Here is a 22,151-nt window from a genome sequence, read left to right as displayed (position 1 = left end):
AATAATACTCCACATATCCAATTATGTAATAATTTTACTGGCTGATTTTCAGTCAGTGCTACTAAAATAGTGTATCTTTAGAAAATGACATTTAAAAAGTCAGCTGGTAGGATAAATGTTAATGTTCAATATTAGGACATTGATTAAATACATGCAATTTCTTTATATGGTGGAATATTTTACAGATAGTAAAACTGATTTTTATGATAGTTAATGAGGGAATTTTTCATTGTGTATTGTTAAGTAAAAACAAATCAGGTTGTTAAATCAGAATGTGCTGAAGGATACCACTTCTATTTTGGGGGGAAAAAGGTATAAAGATAACATTAAAAATCTTTATTAAAAGAAGTTTAAGCTGGGGGTAGTGGTGCACACCCGTAATCTCAGTGACTTGGAAGGCTGAAGCAGAAGGATATCAAGTTAGAAGATAGCTTCAGCAACTTAACAAGATCTTGTCTTAAAATTTCAAAGTAGTGAGAAGAAGAAAGGATTGGGGATATAACTCAGTGGTAAAGCACCCCTGGGTTCATGTCCCACTACCAATAAATAAATAAATAGATTAATTAATTAATTTAAAAATAAGTGTACAGACACATTCACATGGGCAAAATAAAAAATGTGGAAAACACACACAAAAACATTAACAATTATTATTTTCAGTGGTGGAAGAAAATGCTTTAATTAAAAAAATTTCTGTATGTTTCTTATTTGAAAAACAAAAATACCTCTTTAATCAGAAATAAATGTTATTAAAACTGCAAAATTCCCCAAGTAAAAATAAGATCTTGTCTAAATCAAGCCAGTCAAAATGATGGAAGAATATAAAAATCATTAGCATTCTAGCTTCAAACTAGTGTGCATTACCCAGTAGTCTTTCACTAAATGTTTCTTGAGTGATTTGAATAAATGACTGGAGCTAAGCAAAATAAACAAACCCCTGCTCAACTTGGAACTAGTTCAGTTGCTTTTTTTCTTCAGAGTCGTCAAAGCAAATTTGTTGTGTTTATTCTATTAAACTCAAGTTTGAGGTTGCAAGACATTTGTATTACTGTTGAAGTGTGTTGGCATTTCATTTCATTTTGACTGACTCCAACTGTTTTTTTGGTAAGAAGACAGGGCAATATGCAAATAAGCAGGTTTCTGCATATGGACTGTTGTTCTTGCCCATTCCAGAAAGCCTGCAATCTGATCAGTGTTCTCTCCAACAGGGGAGAAGACATGAAATGAGTCCATGCATCCCTTATCATGTTGAAATAGCTTATCTTTTTATGATGTGCATGACAGCACAGTAGGAACTCCCTAAATCTCTGTGTGTGTCCGTTATTCCCAGCCCTGTACACTTGGCTCTGTTCTCTACTTTTGCCAACTTGATACCTCATTCTTTCTGTTTCTCCTTATTGTGTCTGTCTTCTCAGCCTACAAATGTGTTTAGATCTCCTTTGGCCTAAAATCACTTTTCATCTGTGCTGCTCCCTAGAGTTACCATTCTATTTCTCCCCTTTTTTCAGCTGCTAGTGTCTCCCTGAGGCTGTCAGCATGTACTGCCTGATTCTGTCCTTCTCTGAACTACCCAAGCACTGTATTTGAGTTAGTCACACCCTTACCTCTTTCCCCCAAAGCTAGGCTAGGACTATTCCTGTTTTTGACATTTCTCCTTGTGCCTCTGGATTCCTAGGAACATAGCAGTCCCTACAGGCACTTATTCATGAGACCTGAGAGCATCTCTTAATTCAAGAATATGGAAAGGTTTGTACAGATTCTTGGATTTGTCCTGGAACACATTTCCATTGAGTGTGCTGTGTTTTTTGCATATACCTTGCATCTAAAGTTAGCAGCCTTTCCAGTCTTAACCAAAGTTTTCTCTTTCATCTAGTGACTTTCCCTCCTTGCAAAGTTTTTGTTTTTGTGTTTTCTTCATCAGAATTGCTTCATCAGAATTATATAAGGCCAAACCCCAGCGAGGGGTCAAATAGACCTGGTTCAAATGCAGTCTGTTACATGGATAAGTTCTTACTTTGGGATGTGTTACTAGACTTGTTTGTGCCCACATATAAAATCAATTTACTGAGGTGCATACAGGCAAACAAAAACTATTAAAACTCTAAAAAATAAAATCATCATCATAATATCCATTTTTGTGGGATTTATTGTGAGGATTTAAAGAATTATCATTCGGGGAACACTTAGCACTATGTCTGGACTGTGAGGGTTGCTTACTGCTGGAACACTTCCTTTCTCCCTGACTCCCTTCTTCTGACATGCCCAGAGTCTCAGAGCAAGGAAGCTGCCTGACGTGTGAGTGCCCAAGCAGTCTGTGAATTTGTGCAACGCAAATTGGTGCCCAGCAAACTGCCAAAGCACTGCACTTCACGAGCCTCTGGGGCATTCCCTTTCAAATCATAATCTATAAATGCAAGACCATGCCAACCAGTGTGATCTGTCCAGAGATTTTAAAATAACAGAAAATATATGTAGCAAGTGTTAAAGCAGCAGATGGTATTCATATGCTGCCAAGTCACCCACACATCCATAGCCATAGCAGAGGGGAAAGGGAAAAACTGCATTTCCTTCTTTTCTTGGAATTGCCATCTTTTCTCATCTCTGTTGCCAATGTCTTCTCACAGGATTTACAAGAGAAGAAAAGTCTCACTGTTCTGGAAATGCCAGAGAACGTTCCAAAACTTGCTTAGCCTTCTTCCTAGCAACAGATCCAGCAACTTCCTCTACATTTCTTCTGGGTGGCATAGATCTCATGGGGTTTATCACTTTCTGCCTCTACTTGTCATACAACCTTGGACCATTAGTCCAATTTCTGTGCTTTAGTTTTCTTGTCTATTAGATGGGGATAATAAAACTGCCTACTTCATAAAGTTGTTAGGAGGATCAAAGATATGCTATTTGGATACAACAGTACCAGAATGTAGTAAGCACTAAATATGTTGCTATGGAGTCATTGTACCTGCATAAGCAATGGATGAACTTAAGAATTAGTGGAAGTAATGTGGACTAAGAATCAACAAAACATCTAGAGTCCTGACTTTGCCACTTACTGGCTATGACAAGTCATTGAGAACTTACTGAAACTTATTTTTCAGTATTAAATGGAATTAACTCTGTGAAAAATAAATTTCAAAATGCCACAGAACACAAAAGGTATTATTATCTTTTATTTCTGTTTTTTTGATCAGAAGTTGCTGATTCTTAGTTGACTTTGCACTTCATATTGCTTGCAGCACCTTACCCTTAGTGGTGTGCAACAGCAATTGTTAAATCAACAGTTTGATAATTCAACATGAGTAAGAAAAAGAAGTAAACCAAGGGGGCCTCTGCATGGTCAACAGAGAAGCCATGAAATCCATGAATAAACTTATTTTCTTATGTACTTTCCTTATAGACTAGCCTATGAGGCCTTCTTGAAGCTTTTCAGTTTTACTTTGCCATCCAATCAGCCATGGGAGGATGAAGAGTTTCCAGTTAGAGCAATGAGGATAGGTTGGGTTTCTCTGGGCAGAGACACTGACCACCTGAGAATGTGCAGCTTGACAACCTGACAGTAATGATGGAGACAGAAAAACTAAGAAAAGCAGACATAAGAACTTAAAAAGTCCTTCAGTATAGGTCTTTTTACCGCAATGAGAGATTCCATGAGACTTACTAAAAGCTAAATTAGACAAGCAGTTGAGCTCTTTTTTGGAAAACAATTTCACTTTGGCAGGGCTATACCAGATGACCTAAAATGACAGATTATAATAATTTACATGATTGCCTCAGGGAAGGTTGAAGCGAACTTGGCTCTGCTTTTGCAATATGTTTCTCAAACATAACTTCTTGGTCTGCTGCACAGGTAATTACTGTGACTACAAAGTTCATGTTGCCAATTATCTCAACTATGGTCTCATTTTCTCTTTTGCCACTAAAGCCTGATTTTTTTGGGGGGGGGTTTGCAGTCTTTAACCAGCCTGTGTTGAAACCTTTATCAATTGAATTGTTCAGTCATACCAGTTTATGCAGCTTTTTGTATCATCAGGATGATTTGCAATTAATTTGGAATATTGGTAATTATTAATTTTCAGTAATAACCAAGACACTAAAATGTTTATTTTTATTTATTAACACTTTGGTTTTCATCACTTTTATACCACTAGCATGAATGTTATTCTAGATGGTGTGCTTGTTTGATTTTTAGATGATGTGGACATAACAAATATTTCATAAGGGCAGAATTGAGAAATTAAAATTTTTTGACAGATTGCAATAATAGACCCCGAAACTAAGAAGGTGAAATATTAATGGGGTGAAATAAAGTCTTCGCTTGATTCTAACCTATAACGAGATAAGGGAAATTTTAATTATCAGGGAGATGTATGTGGGATACCCTCAGGAGGAGGGACTTACCACACAGTTCCCTTGTTTGGATCTGAAAAGTAGGAAGTTGTCAGGATCCAAGGTAACCTCAGAGACTGACATTTCCCATCATGGTCTCTCTTCTTAATTTTCTGATTATCTCTGCCTTTTCAGTTGATCCTCCCATGACTCCCAATATCCTATCCAAATCCCTCCAAAGCTAGTTTGATTGACTTGGCATATGGGTCCTTCACCAGCCTCCGAAGTGCTAACTCCTGACCCAATCATTGGCCTCCTCTGCTAAAACACAGCTTGTCCCTGTGTTTCTGAATTGTGTGCTGTGGTTGGGGACATTTGCATTAAATGTCTGGATGTGGTCCTTGGGCCAGAATTGGAATCAGTGACAGGTTCAAGAATTCCCTAAACACAGAGTGGGCATTAGGCAGATAGATGGTTGGATTCAGTGACCTTCCAGGCTCCTTCCACCTCCGCAAATTGTATTTTAATTTTTATCATTATTGTTGCATTTCTTCCCAGAGGTGTCTAATGAAAGCCATATTTTTACATTATTCTTTTTTTACATTATTCTTAAAATGAGCCATGAAGATAATTCTGACTCAGTGTAATTAGGATATGCCTAAGGTGTCAGAAACAGTAATGCTTTTGTATTAGCTTCTTAAATAAAATATATTTCAAATGTGAAATATTTGTAAATTAGATCTTATTACAGTCAATAACAATGCTATTTAAAGAAAAGAAATAACTTCCATAATGTGAATGTAATGGAGCAGCAAACTGCAACATGAATACTTCTTTAAGATGATTGAAGAGGAGTGTATGCATGTTTGGAAATTTTTTCCCATATTGTAAATGATGTTCCAGAGATTTCAGTTACTCATTTAAACTCAAATGTCAGATAGACTGAGTCATTTAGAGCAGATTTCAGTGATGACTCTTCTGATAGTTGTCTGAGAATAAAGTTCTCCAATACAGTATAATTAAATCTCCACATTGAACCTCTGCTAATTTGGAAGTGCATATGTAATGGAGAATAAAAATCATTCCATAAAACGTTAACCTTCTGTCAAGTAACAGAAATTATTTGCTCTGACGAAATCTGAAAGCACCAGGGAGAACTAAGATGCTTCCGTTTTCACTTTTCAACGTAAGAATGTGTTGACATAATAAAGACAAATAGGCAGCAGGGCAGAGTGGCCTTGCTTCCAGCCTGCCTGGCAATGGTGTTGCCATAAGGCAGTGGCCTGGTCAGGGGAAATTGGCTTTCTTAAAATTCTAGGGTGACTATTTTTGAGACAAAAGTAATCTCATTTGGCCTCAGTTTCCTCATTTATAAAAGGCAGATGACAATACTTATGCCTCAGAGTTCTTCCAAGGATATTCCTGACACACCATTTAGCTCATATAAAATGTTCAATAACTTAGCTTCTAGGATTATTTTTACTCCAACTCCAGTATGATACAAGTATATTGAGAGTGCATTAAGGAATTGGTAAGGCATTCATTGTAGTCTGGTACTTACATCCTTAAGGGATGGAGAGGTTAGTATACTCTCCTCTGCCCAGAGAGCTAAGAGCATCTGCAGTCCCTGGACAGTGGCATGGCTCTGTCTTCTGTTCTTACCAATCCCAGCCTGGAACAGAGTTGTGTCTGTCCCCAGCTTACTATCTGGCTTTTTTTCTCCCCAGACTGGACTCCATCCTGGTGTGACTGTTTAATTTGATTATGTCAATATCCCTCTTCACCCTCAGTTCATGCCTCTTAAAAATTGGGAATCAATTTTATAAATCTTTAAAAACGTTTGGACACTATTAATTTAAACAAGTGAGTTATCAGGTACTAAAATGTAGAAAAGACAGAGATTATAGGGGTCATCAAAGAACATTTTCTCTGACTTTCTTTTGAAAAACCACTGATGCTTGGATGCCATCCTACCCTCAGGGACTTATTTGGCCTGGATGAAGTCCCGAAGTAAATATTTCTTAAAAGCTTTCCTGGGGATGCTAATGCACAGGCAGGGTTGGGAGCATTTAGCAGGTCCAAGGTCATACTGTCAGTGGAGGGGCAGGTCTAGAACTCCCAGCTTCTGCCCTTCTTACTGCAACTGATCTTAAGTTCTGGTGTAGCAGAAGTTTTCTGAACAATCCTCTCTGTGAATTTTACCCTTTCTCATAAAAGTGAGGTATTAAATAAACACTCTATTCAAGCACTTCTGTTTGTTGACTTCCGTTTAATTAAGGTTTCATTCTACCGAGTTCTACCTTCACCTTGTGCTTTTTTTTCTTCTTCTTACAATTGTGTGTTCAGCAACTCCTTTATTCCCAGATGCCTTCTTTTCTCACCGCCTTCAAAGCCACCTCTAAAATGTAATTGCATTGCTGAGTTCCTCTCTGACATCGTCAACCTTGATCAAATACTAAGTTCTTCATTGTTTGTTCTTTTCAGCCTGTATTAGATTCTTCCCAGAAGCAGCCTGTGTGTCGATGTGATTGTAAAACACACTGTATTCCCATGAAGTATCAGAGTCGAATAAGATCAGTGCCTGCCTTCTTTCTTTCTTTCTTTCTTTCTTTCTTTCTTTCTTTCTTTCTTTCTTTCTTTCTTTCTTTCTTTCTTTCTTTCTTTCTTTCTCTTTTTTTTTTTTTTTTGTGCACATAGTTTTTTTTCCCTGCTATTTAGGGGTAATTCAGACTTCTCTCCCTCTGTGAAATGTAATTGGAATTATGTTACCATTTTTCATTACCTTTTTCCCTTGAATCACTTAAAGTGTCTTAAGACATACTGATGTTCTTAAGTACAATAATGCTTGGTTAAATTAATTGTGAATTTCATTTGTATTAAGTTCCCCTTGTTGGTTTTAGTGGAATAGCAAAATGAAATTTCAGCTTAAGAGAATTAACCAACCAAAACCAATTTACATTGTTGTGTGTGTGTTTCCTTTTTAGGAATCTTTGTGATATTCTTCCTTGGCACTCTTTACTCTTGTTTGCTGAAGCTGCTCTCAGCTGTTGGCATCATCCTGGGAACAGAACGGCTTCGGAAAGCGGGGAAACTTCCGGGAGTCTCTAGGCCCAGTGGATCCTCTGAAGGTGAGAGGGGAATCGTTCTATCTTTGATTTTAGAAGTCTGAATTAACTGTCTATTTTCCAAAGTCCACTTTCTTAAAGAGTGAATAGAGAAACAAGTTGCTGAAAATTCTCTATAAGTAAGCAATTGATAATTTTCCTTTTTGGGAAAAAATGTAGTAGTTATGAAGAAAATCAATTAATTTGAAGTGGAGCTTTGACTTAGAATTATATTTGAGAACACACACATATGCAATGCACAAATACATCCCTTTTAAAAATCTCAATAATATTGCTCTCTTTCAAGAAAATTCTTATGTACTTACAGACTATATCAGCATATCTCCCTTACCCTAACTTCTAATATGGCTTTAAGGATCAACTTAAATCAAATTACTTTCTAAACTATGGGGAATTATTTGCCTAAGTATGAAAAACAATTGCTATTATTCCCAAACATGTATAATCCTCCTAAATACTCTTCTATCCTCTAATTTATTTTCCCCCATAGATTATTTTCAGTTCAGTTTGGTAAACTTTGCTAGGCTTCTAGGAAGAAAAGGTGGCAAGTCCTTGCCTTCAATCGGTAGCTGTCAAATGTAAGAGACAGACCTATCAATAGAAGTGACCGACTCCAGTATGACACAAGGATATTGAGAATGCATTAAGGAATGCGTAAGGCATCCAATGCAACCTGGTGCAGGAGGACAGCATATTAAAGCAGCCTTCTGGAAAATATGGGCCCTGAAATGGCTCTTAAAAAATGAATAGAAATTAGCCAGGTAAAAATAAGGAGGAGAGCACTGCAGGCAGGAGCAGTGGGATAAGGATGTGAAATCCACAATCAGAGCAATAAGTTGTACAGGGTTGTTGAATCATAAGGTGTGGTGTGAGTGTGTGTTAGGTAGGGGTAGGAAACCCTGAAGCATTGAGGGGCATTAGGCTGGGAGTCCTGTGCATTTTAGGCACATTTACTCTGGAATGAGCACAGAGAATGAAGTGGAGGTGAGCATGATTGAAAGAGGGAGAGATTTGTTTTGTAATCATCTGGAGAATAGTAGGAGGGCTAGAATTTGGGTAGAGTAAGTGAGGAACATGGAGGGTGGGGGTGGGGATGAATGAGCTAGAATACCCTGATTTGGGGATTGTGTGATTTTTGGGTTCTGACTTAGGTGGACTGAGAACATGATAATGTCATAGAGGGACTCCAGAGGGAAGCAGACTTATTCTTGGAGAAGGAAGGACTTTGGGGTATATATATGGGACATCTGGGTAGAAATGTCCATTAAGCAGTTGTATCAGGCAGAAGGAAGGGGAGGAATTAGGTCTAGAATATATTGACTTACTAGTTTGAAGGTGATAACTATAAATTCTTTTAAAAAGGTAAATTTGATTTTGTACTTAAGCCTTCAGTATTACTCATTCCTCCACTTGAGACACAACTCATCACATTATTAGTTTCTAGTTTAACATTATTTGTTACCTGGGAACCTAAAGTCCCTAACTTCTGGGGAGGCTAGGGTGGGAAGATCACTCCCACCTCATGGTGAGTCCATGATTTCAAGATCAGACTGGGCAACATAGGGAGATCCTTTCTCAAAAATAAACAGACAAATGAACAAACAAAAAAACTCTAATATTAATCATTTCATTTCTACATGTAGTTTCTCGTCTTATTTTCTTGGCATAGTAAATTAGGGTGTTTCCTAGGGACAAATATGGTGACTTTTTGATAAAAGGGGATTTAAAGCAGTATTTTAAAACCAATGTAAACCCTAAAATTTAGGAGAGTTAGAAATCAGTGCCAAAGTATGAAACTATAATTTCATATTAGTTATAGAAATTAGTTAGGGAAAGTGCTTTTCTTTTCAAAGTATAGTTCTTTTTCTGTATTAATCATGGTTTCTTTTCAGTTCCTCAGTTCCATTGCCCTACCCAGTATTTAAACATTGCTTATGGGAGACTGAGCAGGGTCTTTCTTGCATTCTTCATTGGGCAATGTCAGCCCCCCACCCCAGGGTGTTCCCAGTGGGCCACCCTGACACATGGTGAGCGGGTCTGTTGCAACAGAGGCTGTACTGTTTGAGAGCAAATCCACCCAAGTTACACTTTTTAAATTCATTACTCAGAGCTGTCTTGGAGGGAATGTCATGGGTAAAAATCTTAAATTCATACAACACGATAGCATGACTCTGAGTGAATTTTATTTGATTATTATGGTCCTAATTGGCATAATGACTTTTTTTCCTGAAGACTTTCTGGAAAATTACAAAACCTTCCTGTTTTACACTTTTTAGTCCATTTTATTACCATCCTTCCAGGAAATTTAAAGATGAATTAATCTATCACTTTCATTTTCATACATGAGAAAATTAATTGGAAGCAAAATTAAATCTAATACTGAGAGCTGGAACCAGAGCCCTGGTCTCTTGAAGCCTGCTCTGGCCTTTCCACTGCATCATTTTTTCCTCTCATCCCAGATATTTTTTGAACTGTGGAGTCATCTCTGTGTGTTAAAATAGGGAGTTGAATTAATTAAATCAGTTCACACTGGTGATAGTTGCTTTGGTTAGTCACACTAGATTAAACAGATTTTTCTTTAATACTTGAGGCTCCAATTAATGTTTTATTATTTTCAAACATTAAAAAAAAGCATGGATTTTGGTTTTGGTACTCTTTATTTTTCTATAGTAGTCCTAACACTAAAATGAAGGATTAGAATCAAACCACCTATGTTTAAATTCCAGTTTTTTTTTTTTTAAAAGGCACAAATCAATGATTTTAAAACCACCACTTTTAAGCAGAAGATATTTCTGATTTAGTCGATTGTGCTGCACTCTGCTATGAATTTTATGTACAGAAAATGAATATGTGGAAATGCTGAGTTGGTGTAACTTAGAATGACGGCATATGCATGCAAGTTGTAGGTGGTCTTGAAGACAATGAATTGTTCTTGAAATTCACAGAATGGTCAGTTTCTGCTGTGAAACCAGTGGGCTGTAAGTCATCGGAGTGCGTGTCCAAAACATGATTCACTCATCCCAAAAGCTACCAGGAACAAAAGGAGCTTCCACTCATGTGCAGGGTACAAGGAATATTTCTCCTTGTTTCACTCTTTCTCTTTGCATTTTTCTTTCTTTGTTTTTCCTCTCTGTGACTCCATGTCTCTTTTTCTTTTTCTGTCTCACTCATATTCTCTGTGGAATAAACACATACACATTTGCTGTCTCCAAAACAGAAGACCCTTGACAATTTTTGTTTATTACACTGGCAGTGGAAAAGCCTGTCATGGATAAGGATGAGAGCTGTGGGGAGACACTGTCTGGCACATGCTAAAAGTTTGCCCTCTGCGTTGCTTGGATGCATTGGGCAGGATGGTACAAGCAAGGGTGAACAAATTTGGAAACTATTACAGACTTTGAGCACAAGATGTGGTGGCTAAGGAATGGGGGATGGTGGTCAGCTTTCACCACTGTCACTTGTCTTGGTGGCAGTATCTTCTGAACTGTCTTACCAGGGGAGAAGAGCAGGATGGATTGGTAGGGGGTGGCTGCTTCCTACTCATATTCCATCTAGGTGAACGTGTACAAGAACCATTATACAAACAAAATAATGCATGGAATTTATGTTAGCTTTGGGGTTACCACTTGAAAGTATTTAGATTTGGAAAAATCATTTACACTGCCCTCCTACCCAGTGGATTCTTCCAAAGGAAGATTGTCTGGAGAGAATTTCTATTAGAAAGCAGAAGCCATGGGTGAGTTGCCAGGGTGACACTTTTGAGTGGGCAGTATTCCAACAGGCTCGAATCATATTTAGCAGTAAAATGTGTTACCCTATGCCCTTCTGTGGTGTGGGATTTTAAAAAGACAGAGGAGAGGAAATGCTGACACACAAACTTTTGGTACAAATTCAATCCCACCATAGAGGTCCTAGACTTCACATCAGCAGTTTGCAGGTCAGTTTGGTGGAGGACAATGACAACGGGTGTTTAATCAGATAACGTCCTGCTGTATTTGAATTTTTACTCTCCACTGCTTTTTGTTGTTTGAGTACTTTTGAAATTATTCTTGATTCAGGTTTATTATTAACTTTTGAACCCCAGCTATTGCACTAATATCTTGCTGCTTGTGTTAAAATGAGAATGGTGACTAGTGGATTTATTTTTGCCTTAGTTGATGGAATAGCCAGGCAGCATAATATGAATTAATGACTCTTCACATTTTCCTAGAATATAAGCTGCATTCATTATACCCTGGGGATCTATTTCAAATGCATGTTCTAATAACCATTCTTGCTAGTTGTTGAATTTTTAGCTTTTTAAAAGCTTTTACATGATGAATAAATAGATACAAATAAACAATAAATACTTTTTTCTTAAACTTAAAAAAATTGGTTGTTCTCATTAGCAAATGAAGAAAAAAACAATAGGATTCCCTCTTTGGAATCAATAATGTGTTGGTGCTATTTGTTTTAGACAAGAACCATCCTCAGGCAATTATACCTTCTAATATGTTTTATAAAATGAAGTCTATAAGGAAAGATTTAGGGTTAAAAAAATGGTTGAGGATGCAGAACCACTAACAGGTTTTTTTTTCACCCAGTGTTTTTTCTTTCATTTAAAGGGTAGGTAGATTTGATTACTGATAGAACAATTCAGAAATGGCAATATTAAGTTTTCAGTATTTTAAATTATTCTGTCACCTCTACTGTTTCCCCTCTTTACCATCAGGATTTTCATGTTTTATCTAGAATCATATTAATATGTGTGTATCACATAGAGGATGAGAGACAGAAAAGAGACAAAGAGCTTGGTGTGGTGGCACATGCTGGTAATTCCAGCGGCTGTGAGGCTGAGGCAGGAGGATGGTGAATTCAAAGCTAGCCTGAGCAAAAGCAAGGTGCTAAGCAACTAATGAGACCCTGTCTCTAAATAAAATACAAAATAGGGCTGGGGATGTGGCTCAGTGGTAGAGAGCCCCTGAGTTCAATCCCCAGTACCCCCCACCCCACCAAAAAAAATAATAAAACAGAGACAGAAGAGGCCAGAAGAGAGAGGCTGAAGAGGGAGAAATTCCTCATGTCCTACACATAAGTCAAAACAGTATTTGTAGCACTTTTCTCCTCTCAATCTTAGGTTTGACATTAAGATTTGTTACTTACAAACCCATGAAAAGGTATATAGAACCACATTCTAAGCTGGTTAGGACTCAAGACTGCAGAAGAGCTTTATGTACTACCCAGATTCCTCACCCTTCCTGGAGGTTTTGACAGTCTACTGCCCACAGCTGGATCCCTCCTTTTGGAGATCATCCTCAGCCTTTAGCTATAGAGAGCTGCCTCACTCCATCTGCCCTGGGCAGCATGCATTCAACAACTGGTGGATATTGGGATGCAAGAGAGAACAATACAGTACCTGAAGGGTCTGCTGTGGCTTTTGTTGCGACTATCACAACACAACTTCTCCCACTTCCTGGTCCTACTTTGGGCACTCCCCCAACAGGTGTTGAGCCCAAGAGCCCTCACCAGTAAATTCCTTCATGCAAATATTCATCTCAGCATCTGGTACCAGGAAAACCTGAGCTGCAGCAGTCACCATACCGGGACCACATAGTACAAGAGTGTATGCGCAGGTGATCATGTGTCTTTACAGCACTGTGATACGTACTGGCTCTGGAATCATAATCAAGATCTATGAGAATGTAGCCCAGACCTTTACTGTAAAAAAACAATGGGGTTAGTAATACTTACCTCCTACAGTTGATAGCAATGTATTCAAACCTGGCATATAGGAAATGTTTATTACATTATAACTATTATTATAATGGCCAGTAATTGCTTATAAACATTCCATAAATAGTGTGCTAGTTTTGACCAAGGTTACATCATAGAACACATTTTAATGTCTTTATTTTGATGTTTAATTTATTAAAGTATGGATGTTAATAAAAGACGCATCATCTGCAATTTTATGTATCTCTTCTATACCATGAGTCCACTTTTATGAAGTACATGGAGAATTTAAGCTGCATTCCAAAGGGAATTTAAAGTTCTAAAGGGAACCCAAACAAAAGGAGATAAAAAAGGAAGTCCTATGAGTACAAGTTAAAAGACCAGATTGACTAAAGATAAGAAAACAGCCATAACTTGTCTCTGCCTGAAAGTAAGTGGAGAACTTTTGTGAGGAGCATATTGGACATTTCTTTTTGTCATGTTTCAAAGGACAGAGCAAGAGGAAATGGATATAATTTAAAGGAGGAGGATAATTGGTTTTGTATCAAGGGAACTCCTCTGTTCTTGACACAGGAAGGAACTTGTGGAATATACAATAATAAAAATCTTAAAAAAAAAAAAAGACAACTTTTAGTCTTGAGTGACTGAGATGTTTCCCAGGAAATCCAGGAAGAATTCTAGATTGTGTGATTCTGGGATTTCAGAAATGAGCCTTCCTAGGAATTCCAACACATGTATGTTTTGCAAATGGACTAAAATAACTATTATTACCCACATTTCATTTTCTCTATAACTAAATTTCTTATAGTATCTTTGTGTCTAAATACACTGGTGTGTGCTTTTCTGAAAACCTAACAAATATATTTTTCATTGAATAGGTGTCTTTATGTATATTTGAAAATTTGCTAGATATTATCATAATTTTCAGTTTTACTGTTTGTCATATTTTTATATTCTACATATAAATAAATTAAATACTACCATCCTGAACCATTTATTTGTACCCAATATAAGCTCTTTTATTACTTTAATCTTGTGTTGACACTGCTGAAATAGTTATGAGTATTATTATGAAGGCTTTGGAACAACAGGAAGAAGTCTGGAACTTTGGAGAACAAATTATTTTTCAATTGATTAACTGCTGAGATAAGATTAAAGATTGGATATTGGGCTAGATTTTTTGACTAAATGCTTTTTTAAGACCTTAGTGTAAGAAGAAAGAGGAAGCCACTAAGAAGTTTCTAAATTACTAAGAAGTATATTGGATTTTGCATTTTCTCTTTGGCATGTCTTATCAAATAATAGTAGGCTGAGACAGCTTAGTATAGGTGAAAGAGCATGGGATTAGAACCCAGTGCCTCTATATGGTTCTGTTGCAGCCACAGCTGATCTGTTCTGCAACAGATGATCTGGTCTCATAAAACCACATTTGTACTGGTTTCCTTTGCATTTAATTCCTGCTGTTTATCACAGCACAGTGACCTTTTTCAAAGAAATCTTGCAGACCTGAGGGTTCACCCCTGCCATTTCAGCCTCAGAGCTCCAGCATACCTGGCAACCATGCTTTCCTCTTCTCTATAGATATATTTATGATTTAAGATTTCATTTGATTAAATGGGTTCACTAGCAGAAGAATAAAATAGTCTTACTGATTCTCAGGCTTCCAGTATTCTCCCCAATACATTTCATTCTTTCTATTACTGCCAAGTTAAAATTCTTCAAGTGGCTCTGTTCAGAGGGGATAAAGTTCTCAGCCACTACCCTAGTCTTCCAGGACTCCTTCTTGATTATTGAGTTTGTGTACTATATCGGTGGGGTAGGCTTTAGTGTTCTAACATATAAAATTATCTTGATCTGGGTATTAATCACAGTGCTTAGCACAATGCTTAGCATCACAAGGCCTAATTCATTTGAGGCTTCTTTTGGGGATTTTGCTCAATATTTTTCTTGCCGTTCTTATAAGATCCCTCAACCCTCGTCTTCCTTCAGCACATGCTTCTCCACTACAGAGCCTCCCTGTTTTATCCCATATTGCTCTGCCTCACCTCTGAAATTCTCCCACATGGCTGGAAATTTCCACTAGGCTTCCTTTCACTTTCCCAGTTGACAATGGTGTTGTGCAAGGCTGTGAGTACGCCGAGTGCTATGGTTGCTCCTGGGGGCATCAAGAGCACTACCATAGTCATGGTGATCTCTGCCCCCACTCAGGAAATATACTTGCTTGAATCATCCACAAATGAGCATTTTCAATGTAATATATTCATTGAGACAGGAAGGTACATGTCTTTTGGAAACGAATTTTGACAACATGAATGGAAATAAATAATGTTTCCTTCATATCTCTTTTAAGTAGCAACAAGTTGAAATGCCAAAACACTTGCTTCAGACCAGATAAGAATGGTTTTAAGCCTAGTTCTGTTTCTCACCTTGGGTCTTCAGCACGTCATCCTGCCCGATCCTTTCAGTGATAGTAATGACACTGCTATTCTATGTTCTTTGCCGCTAACAAAGCACTTTTACATGTTGTTTGATTTCAGTCTTGGGATGGTCTACCTAGAGCTTGTTGGTATCTGTCAAACAATAAAACTGGTTTAAGGGATATGCCTCCAAATCCTAATATAGTAAACCTACAGCAGATACTTGTAGGTTCCTTCTAACATGTAGCACAGTGGTAGAGCACTTGTTGAACCTGGGTGAGGCCCTGTTCAATCCCTGGCAGAGAGAGAGAGGGAGAGAGAGAGAGAGAGAGAGAGAGAGAGAGAGAGAGAGAGAGAGAGAGAGAGAGAGAGAGAGAGAGAGAGAGAGAGGTGGGGGGGGAGGGAGGGAGAGAGAGGAAGGAAAGAAGGAAGAAAAGAAGGAAAGAAAGAAAAATCCACAATCTCTTGAGTCAGAATGTGTGTTTTAGCAAGCTCCTGGGCATTCACATATACTTTTAAAGTTGGAGAAGTACTCTAATCTAAGGACAGTTTAAGCCTCTGAGGTACAAACATGAAAGATATTTTAAAATTTTCACTCCTTTCATTGCCTTCAAATCTCTTCTGTCAAATCTCTTTTTCCTTTGAAGTGTTCTCCAGCAGTTCTGATAGATTTTTAGTTACTTTCAGGTTTTTAAAAGTTTAAATATAGTCTAGTCCATTTTGAAGTTTCAGATTCATATGGATATAAAACCTTTCCTTTCCTCCAGCCCAGCTTGGTTCCTTAAGCTTTTTTTTTTTCTTTGCCTGTTCATCCACTTGTTCTTCTACTGAATGAACCGCTTCCAAGCCCTAACCTGTAGTAGTGGATCATGATGATGTTCACTTTTCAGAATTAGGAATTCAGTTGCCCCCCTCAGACTTCAATGAAATGCAGGAATAAAACCCAAGCACACACACCCTATATAAAACGGTGAAGCAGTGAATGAGGAATCTCCAGGTTATTGACCCAAGGGTGATTGCATGGTTGTCTTTGTCATAAATCAAATTTGATGAAGTATGAGACTATACTTCATTTAAAAGAGATATTTTTAAAGCTCTCATTCTAGACTTTTATTTAAATTTCTCAATATTCTTTGGCTAGGAAAGCAAGAGTTAGCTATATTCCCTGGGAGCCAAATGACTGCCTTTCGATGTTTAAAATGAAACTGCATTCAAGACCATGGGGCTGTGTTCCTTAGCATTACCAGGGACTGTGTACTTCTGAGTCTCTGTCTATCTGATACTGGGCATCTAACTCCTTATCCTCATCCCTGAAGTGGAAGTTTTACTTTAGTTCTTCTGCTACCTCCTCCCTGTCTTGTTTGTTTTCACTTTAATGTGATAAGAAAAGGCAGCTTTTGTCTTTATTTCTGGTTAACCATCTTTATGTACATTCATTAACAGCTTCCCTTTCCAGTTACTATGTTGTAATTTGTTATTTTGGAGTGAAAACTAACTCCCAGTTTTTACTTTAATATATTTGGATTGTTAATCTTTATCTTATAGGTCCTGAGCCAGACAAGGTATTTTCCTAGGCTGCATCATTCTGAGAAGGCATAGCCTCTGTGTATGTGTGTGTGTGTGTGTGTGTGTGTGTGTGGTGACTTGTAGTTCTGTGAGTAGAAAGGGCAGGAACGGAGAAACATTTCAAGAGCATCTGCAAGGACATTATGCTGGGCACTCCTACTGCTTCACCTTGTCTTCACAACAGTGCTGTGAGGCAAGTATGATTATGTCCAGCTTACAAGCTGTGAACTGAAGCTTGGGGACAGTTAACAATTCATTGTACTTCACAAGCTACTGAAATGAAGGAAGGGGAGCAGGTGAAGAGAGATGTCATAGAAAGTACGTGTTCCACTGTGCTCTTCTGGTTGTTTTTTGGAATTAATAGTGCGTAAATTGGAGACAGTTACCTTTATTTACAGAACTGATATATTTTTTTATTTGGGTCTATAAAGTTGCTAAGGCAAATGTTGATAAAGCTTTAGCCTGTCATTCCTGTTTTGTCTAAACCTGAGGTTCAGCACTGGTATATGCATGCCAGAACTGACCCAGTGTCTCTATGAATTGCCCTTTCGGTTTGTATTTTGTGACTGAATAACACTACCAAACTGTAACATAATCTGCTTCTAAAGAATGTGTTGTTCTTCCTTTCAGAAAAGCTTTACTTTCCAGAAATGCACTCCAATCCCGCCCCCACACTTGCCTAGCATATGTGAGGCACTGGGTTCAATCCTCAGCACCACATATAAATAAATAAAATAAAGGTATTATGTCCATCGACAACTAAAAATATTTTTTAATAAGAATAGAAACAACCAACATAGGAACTACAACATTATTATTTTCCTTGATCATACCCCCTTCTCCACCTCCAATACATTCTAAATCAAAGCCAAATAGATGCAGCTGTGAAGGACCCTATGTGCTCAGCACCCACAATCAGCAGATTCTGTGCTCCCCTTCAGGTCACTGACGCTTCCTAATGTCAGCAGGAACCTCACACTCTTGGAAGGCCTGTGTTTCTAAACTTGATAGTCAGACAACTGATATTATGAATCTATTTCCTTGATTGTTGCATAAAATTCTTGTCGTGTCTCTCTGTAGTTAGCTTGGTGGCTATAGGTAGAGAAGCCCTGGGTACTTTGCTACTGCAGAAAGGGGTTGGGATTGCCCTGAAGCAAGACCAGCCAGAAATAAGTCTTTATCAGCCTCTTTAATTTTCTTTCTTTCTCTTTCTCTCTCTCTTCTTTTTCCACTGAAATTTAAAACACTATTTGATGTTGGATACAAAGCCAAGACCCTTTTCTGGAACCCAGTAACACTCATAGTTGTCTTTTATTTTTCAGACAAGATGTAATTAGACTTCCTCTGCAATTTACCAAGTGATGTAGGATATGTGATTTAAAAAAAAAAAGCTGAAGACAAGAGTATTTTTAAATAGTTTGATTTTCCTCCAAGTATTAAAGTAATACATGCTCATTGAAAACAATTTGGAAAATGAAGAAAAATGTGATGAGATTAAAAATAACATGGGCAAAATGATTATTAACTTTTTGATGTTAATTTCCCATTACACTAACACACTTTTTTGTAGTTATCTTTTTTGCAAAAGTTTGATGACATCAGTTCCTGGAGTGTAAACACAAAGGAATTTTCTCTTTTTCAATTTTTTTTCTTTTAAAGTAGAATATTATATATGCACAAAAGAGAATAACACTATAGTCAAGAGACAGATTGTTACAGAGACAGATCGTGTAGATTCTGGTCTTGATCCTGCTATTTGCTGGCCTGGAAATTTGGGCAATTTACTTAATCTTTCTGTGCCTCAGTTTCCCAAATACAAAATGGGATAAAATAGTATCATTCATAGGTTTATTGTTAGAATTAAATAGTAATGTGTAAGCTCATTTTAAAAAATGAAAATAACATATATGTAAAATAAAAAGAATAAAAACAAGGGCTGGGGTTGTAGCTCAGTGATAGAGCACTTGCCTAGCATGTATGAAGCAATGGGTACAATTCTCAGCACCACATATAAGTAAATAAAATAAAGGTATTATGTCCCTCAACAAAATATTTTTGTATTTTTGAAAAAGAATAAAAACAAACACAACCAATATAGGAACTACAACATTATTCTTTTTGCTTGTGTTTTATTCCTTGATCATACCCCCTTCCCCTCCTCCAATTCCTCCTATATCATCATTTAACTTTACATATTTTTGAACTTCATATGATTAATGTCATGGTAACTTAACATTATGTTTGTGAGAATTATTCAAGGTGATTTTTTAATGCTGATAACATTCCATCTTATGAATAAATCACAATTCTTTATCCCTTTGGGTTGTTTTCAGATTGGGGTGATTACAAGGAATTCTGCTGTTGACATTCATATACCTGTCTCTTGGTGTACATGTCACAGTTTGTGATGGTGGTCTTTTCCTTTTTTAAAGGACTCTGATTGCTGAGTAATAGTGTGTGTATGGATTCAACTTTACTAGATAATGGTGAATTGTTTTTCAAAATGGTTGTATTGGTGTTCATAGACCCAAGCCAGAAATGTATGAGATGAAGTCTGTAAGCAGTTTAACTGCTACTCCTGTAGAGAGATGTGTTTTTTCTTTTTTATTGCTTTGAGATATTCTCTGGTCCTTACAGGTCTGAAATTTTATTTTAATATGTCTACGTGTGTATTTCTTTTTATACATCTTTCTTGGCATATTCTGTGTTTTCCTGTATCAATGAATTCATGTCTTTCATCAATTCTAGAAAAACTTTGGCCATTAATTATTTGTGTGTGTGTGTGTAATACTGATTGTTATTTTTTCTGCTTCCTAAATCTGAGAATTTGTGTATTTCATCCATTATGAGAAGCTCTTAGGCATTATTTCTTCTCATGTTGTTTCTCCCTCATCCTCATGATCATATCTTTCTGAGATTCCTATTATAGGTGTTAGTCCTTTATTTTTATCCTTAATCCTTGAGGTGACCTTTTATTTGTATTTTTAAAATATGTTTTACTTTTTGGGGGTCTCTTTCCCTTGCAGTCTGGTTCCCCCACTTCAGGTTCTAGTTCCCTGATTTGTTATAATAAAACCTGTGTTTTATTAGCTAGTTGACATGTCCAATAATTTTTTTCATCTGAATCATAGTTTTGTTTTCAGGAAGTTCTGCTTGGTTCTTTATAAATCTGCTTCCATTTTCATAGTCACATGTTCTTGCCATATGTATTCGGTTTCCTTGGTAATCTGTTTAAATAACCATATATATATATATATATATATATATATATATATATATATATATATATATATTTTTTTTTAATCCCAGTGATACCAATGTATAAATTCTGGGCAAGTCTGGGCAGCTGTTCTGCTCACTCTCACATGATGTCTTGCTTTCTTATATAATTTAAAATTGCAGAATATTCAGTGAATTTTTGGAATAATGTTGTTGGGACTTTATCTGTAGGAAGGTTTGGTTGGAAGGTACATCTCTCTGTAGAGGGCTTAGGTTTGTTTCTAAGGTACTGCTTTAAATTAATTTGTTAGCTTTGAATATTTGGAGGGAGGTGGACAGAGAGAGAAGGGGTCATGCAGAGAGTACAAATTGACCTGAAACCCAAAGGGGGGACATGATTTCTGATTACAGATTGTCAAGAGACTATCTTTTATTCAATATCACTTCAAGAGGGACAGTTTCTTTGCTGTTGCTTTGTAGGGTAAGCTTTCTTTCTATTTAATCCATAGACTTTGGAGATCCAGGGTTCATGCCATTGCCCCTATGTCTGTCAAGTGCCTCCTGATGTCTCACTTGATATACCCCCTAAGACCTTTTCTTCTGAGGCCTCTTCCCCACCCCATAGTTCCCAGAGGCTTTTAAAACCAAAACTAGATTATTAGCACTGAAACACACGAACACACGCATGCATGCGCACACACATGACCATAACTATTTTTAAAAATATTTTTAGATGTTAATGAACCTTTATTTTATTCATTTATTTATACGCAGAGCTGAGAATTGAATCGAGTGCCTCATACATGCTAGGCAAGTGCTCTACCACTGAGCCACAACCCCAGCCGCCCCCCACCAAACATAACTATTGATTTCATTTCTGGCTCAACATTTTTGGATTATTGTTTTCCATTTAATATTATTCTCAGACAGTTCCCTTTTAATAACTTATAGCTCTATTTTTATAAACATTTTCATACTTCACCTAGAATGTTTAGGTGTCTAGTTGGGTTTCAGAATATGTAGTCTATTGCTGCAAAGGGAAATTCTGAGCACTCAAAAACTATAAATATGCAATTTTAAACAACACTGGAAACAGTATTGGTCTGATATTGGTAAATAATTAGAGATGAGGGAATGCTTGCCTTGGGGTAGATTGAAAGCATTAGTGTTCTCACCCATCCAAGAGCCTGTTCAAATTACTGAGTCACTAGGATCAGGGGTAAGGCCATGATGACTTTGTGAGACTCCCAGATTGCTTTACTTTCTAAAATCTTGTCTCCATTTTCTTAATTTGGTCTTTCCTGTTCTTAACTGGAATCATCCACCCTCATTTAATAATTTCCCAATGTAAATTCAGTGTTCTTGTTGAGAATATTTATAATGAAGTTATTATTTTTTTTCATTTTTCTATCCACTAGACTGTAAACCAGGTTCCCAAGTGTAAATGTGCTACAGCTCTCTAGGATTTATTTTGTTTGCTAAATATCCTTCCTTCCTCCCTTCCTCCCTCCCTCTCTCTTTCTCTCTTTCTTTCTTTCTTTCTTTCTTTCTCTCTCTCTTTTTTCTTCTGACTACAAATATCCCAATGCATAAATTGTCTTTTGATAATACAACATGCAGATATATTCTATTCACTTTCTATCAATCATGCTGTATTGATGATATGTTTTTAGTGCCACTTACAGTGCAAGTGAGAAAGTCCACAAACTTTCACTGGTGAGATACTATAGCCCAGCTTTTCGGAAAGCGTCGCTCAAAAGCAGCTTTTATGTAATTGTTGGGTTTTGCT

At 37.1% G+C, this 22,151-nt stretch overlaps 1 protein-coding gene across 28 annotated transcripts in view; it reads left to right on the top strand.

Annotated features, from left to right (window-relative positions):
• Positions 1-22,151, top strand: part of Nrcam (neuronal cell adhesion molecule) — a 277,119-nt gene that overhangs the window by 51,813 nt on the left and 203,155 nt on the right. For all 28 annotated transcript variants that reach the window (XM_058576091.1, XM_058576105.1, XM_046435384.2 and 25 more), the window contains exon 2: positions 7,308-7,451. The gene's annotated coding sequence lies outside the window, so the exon portion shown is untranslated. The remainder of the gene's footprint in view (positions 1-7,307; positions 7,452-22,151) is intronic.

This window comes from Marmota monax, unplaced genomic scaffold (assembly GCF_021218885.2).
Source record: "Marmota monax isolate L192 unplaced genomic scaffold, Marmota_monax_Labrador192_F-V1.1 WCK01_AAM20220418_F8-fsc00139, whole genome shotgun sequence".
Taxonomy (NCBI): domain Eukaryota; kingdom Metazoa; phylum Chordata; class Mammalia; order Rodentia; family Sciuridae; genus Marmota; species Marmota monax.
This window is presented reverse-complemented; position numbering and strand designations above follow the sequence as displayed.